Genomic DNA, 3,909 nt, shown 5'->3' with positions numbered 1-3,909 from the left:
TTCTGGAGTCATCAAATGTAAGGAAAGGATTGGCTGAGCATAACCTTGTGGTTGTGCCACCTCCATATTGGACCAATGTATTCTTCTGTTTATGCTTGAACTACAGTGTATCTTTGAAAAAAAATCTCCATATTTTTACTGACAATTTTGCATTGTTTCAAAACAGTTTCACAAACAATTTGATCCTATAGCATACTAAGATATGTCACATTTCTAGTCTCATTTTTATTCTAGTTTTGCTTTCAGAGTTTTGTAATTTTCTGAAAACCAACACTTCTTAAATATCTCTAAGTACTACTTAGATAAGTACTGTCATGCTTATGACAAAAGTACCTCCTCACCTGCATTTGATTATATTTTTAAAATACCTCATGTTAATGCACATCTTCCACACCTTTCATAGTTTTCTTGTGTACTCCTTTCAGTGCTTAATATCCCTTTGAAGTGTTAATGCTCAAACTGAATGCATTATTTTGATGACGGTTTCATCAGTTCTATAAAAAAAGGGAATATCCATTCCAGTTGTATTTGATGTTCCTCTGGTTTTCTTCAGAGTATTAGCTATCAAAAGCTTTGCTCCGAGACCTCATGTTTAGCTGATTATGTCCAGGTCCTCCTTAGCACTGTCTCATGCCAGTCATTCTCCCAGATTCTAGGTGTGCCTTTAAGACTTGATCTTGAATGTATGATCTCCCATTTGACTGGCTTCAGAGGAATATTTTTGCAGAAGAGCTTACAAAGCAATTCAAAGGAGTTTATCTAGGCTAATTACTCTTTTGTCTATTTATAAGAGCAAAGTAGTAATTTGGTGTTTTTGTTTTGGTGATTTATATAATAGCACCAGATCAAGAAAAACACCAACACTACCTAATTACACTGCTTCACTTAGAATCACCCTCCTCAAGAACTGTCACCTGAATCACTTATGAACTTATTATCACTTATTATGAAGAAAGGTGAGGGAACTGGGCCTGTTCAGCCTTGAAAAGAGACACCTGTGAGGGGACCTCATAAATTTCTGCAAGTATCTGAAGGGAGGGTATCAAGAGGATGGAGCCCAGCTCTGCTTGATGGTGCCAAGCAACAGAACAAGAGGCAACAGGAAGAAACTGGTGCACAGTGAGTGACACCTTAAAAGAAAAACTTATTTTCTGTGCAGGTGACCGAGCACTGGAACAGGCTGCCCAGTGATGATGTGGAGTCTCTCTCACTGGAGATACTCAAGAGCTGTCTGGATGCAATCCTGTGCCCTGTGCTGTGGGAAAACCTTGCTTGAGTAGGTTATGACCCAATGACCCACTGTGGTTCCTCCCAACCTGACCCACTCTGTGATTCTATGGTTCTGTGAACTACAGTAATTTCACGACTATAAGGCTCACCCTTTTGACTAAAATTTTCCCCCGAACCCGGAAGTGCGCCTTATAGTCCAGTGTGCCTTATCTGATGTGCAAAGTTTGGAAATTTGCGAATCCAGAAGTGCGAGCTGCGAGCTGAGCTGGGAACCGCAGGAGGTGCGGCCGTGCAGGCGGAGTCGGGAACCGCGGTAGCCATGGCTGCCGGGCAGGGGAAACAGGACCGGCGCGGCCGCCGGCCGGGGAGAAGAGGGGGAAGTGGTGCAGCCACGAGGAAGCGCCAAGAAGCACCGCGGGAAAGCAGCGAGAAAGCGCCACGGGAAAGCGTTGGAAAGCGGCAAGAAAGTGCCGCAGGAAAGCACCGAAAAGCAGCAAGAAAGCACCGCGGGAAAGTGCCGGAAAGTGTCGAGAAAGCGCCACGGGAAAGCGCCGCGAGAAAGCGCTGAAAAGTGGCAAGAAAGCGGCAAGAAAGTGCCGCGGGAAAGTGCTGCGGGAAAGCGCCGAGAAGCGGCGAGAAAGCGCCGCGGGAAAGCACCGGAAACAGTGCCGCCGGCTCCGCAAGCGGCGTCACCGCGGCCCCGTAAACAGCGCTGCCAGCCCCGTAAGCAGTGCCGGCCAGCGCCGCTGCTGTGGCCCTGTAAACAGCGCCATCGGCCCCAAAAGCGCCCCCGGCCCCTGCCGCGGCCACAACCCCGAACCGCCACCGCCCCAAGCCCTGCCTTGCCAGCCGGCCCCGGGGGTGGGCGGGAGTGCCGGGGCCCGTGCATGGGGAGGACGCTTGGGGCTGTGTTTAAAGGCTACACCAATCTGTGAAAAATGTTTGCAAATTGAGCAACTGCCAGTAAACTCCACCATCGCGGGATTCCCTTACTAATTCGTTACTTTGTTGTGTGCGGCACGGATCTTCACAGCAAAAAAAAAGTGCGTCTTATAGTCCGGTGCGCCTTATATGATCTACAAAGTTGCGAAATGTGCCGGCTCCCTGGGAGTGTGCCTTATAGTCCGGTGCGCCTTATGGTCGTAAAATTACTGTACATAGAATCTGCACTCTTCATTGTATTTATGAGAATAGCATACTGCTTTCACATCAGATGGAAGCTGATACTTCAACATTGCCACCTTTATCCACCAAAGTAAAATTCAAACTAATTTAATCAAATATTTTTCATAAAAATATGTTGACTGGCATTTAATTATTGGCATTTAATGACTGTATCTAAGGTCAGCACTTCCACGATTCTGCTCCTAATCTGGGTCAAACTGTGAAACTGCTAGCCTGTGTCATCCTCCTTAACCTTTTTAAAATATATGTTCAATGTAACCTTTTTTTTTTTTTAGTACACTGGCATTCCCCAGTATTCCATTGCCATTCCAGAGGCTATTCCAGAGGCTGTACTGTGAACAACAGAACCAATGAAGCCATGGGATTCTGTTCATTTTGTTTCTTAAGCCCTTGAATAGGCTTAATTATAACTAAAACTTATTGTCCATTAGCCCTCTGAAAATCCCATCAAGCAGTCTGGAACTATGTCTACATAAAGTGGATGGCTAATATATACACACTAACTCACTGTTTGTTGCTACAAGAATGTGTAAGAGCTGAGTTTTTGCTTACTGTTCCTTCACTGAGGAAACAAATTTAGGTTTATTTCCTCAGTGACGTATCAATTTCCACAAAACTTACAGGACCATAATGACTTCCTCCAAATTAGATTGGAACTGGCCAAAAAGTCATGGAACAACAGATGAACAGATAAGATAAATCTTGTTTAGAACATCACAATCAACATACATTGATATTTGTTACTCTAGAGATCTTTCTTAACTTTGTTTTATTCATGTTTACCTAAAAAATTGTCTAATATTGACGTAACATAGTTGCTCTACAGATATTACCAGGTAGCCAGGCAGTTTTACACTTCTAGTCAGACGAGATAAATTGATCAGCAGTGATACCAAGCTGCCCTCGGAGGTTCTGCTCCACCTGTCCCACAGGTGCGGGGGTGCCGGGGTGGGATCCTATAATCAGAGTGTCAGCCACAAACAGGTTACGCTTATTTTCAAATTTGTCTTCAAAACATATTAGTGGAATGGCCTGAAGTCGTGTCAGGGGAGGTTTAGGTTGGATATCAGGAAAAGGTTCTTCACCCAGAGGGTGTTTGGGCACTGGAACAGGCTCCCCAGGGAAGTGGTCACAGCACCAGCCTGACAGAGCTCAAGAAGCGTCTGGACAGTGCTCTCGGGCACTTGGGGTGTCCTATGCACGGCCGGGAGCTGGACTCAATGATCCTTGTGGGTCCCTTCTAGCTAAGGACACTTCATGATTCTATGAAAAACTCTTAAAATTTTTCCCTCCCGATAAGCCCTTATCCCAGACTCCCGGTACCCAGTCGGTGACCAGGACAGCTTCTCCGCCTCCCTCTCTCCCTCCTCCTCCTCTCCGTGCCCTGCCCGCCCCCGGCCGGTGGTTCCTGAAGGAAACCCAACCTGCGGAGGATGGCCGGGGGCGGCGGAGGGGCCGTGCGTGTGGCGGGCGGGGGCTGGGCCGCGCCCCGCG

The sequence above is a fragment of the Catharus ustulatus genome, chromosome 1 (assembly GCF_009819885.2).
Source record: "Catharus ustulatus isolate bCatUst1 chromosome 1, bCatUst1.pri.v2, whole genome shotgun sequence".
In the NCBI taxonomy this organism is placed as follows: domain Eukaryota; kingdom Metazoa; phylum Chordata; class Aves; order Passeriformes; family Turdidae; genus Catharus; species Catharus ustulatus.
This window is presented reverse-complemented; position numbering follows the sequence as displayed.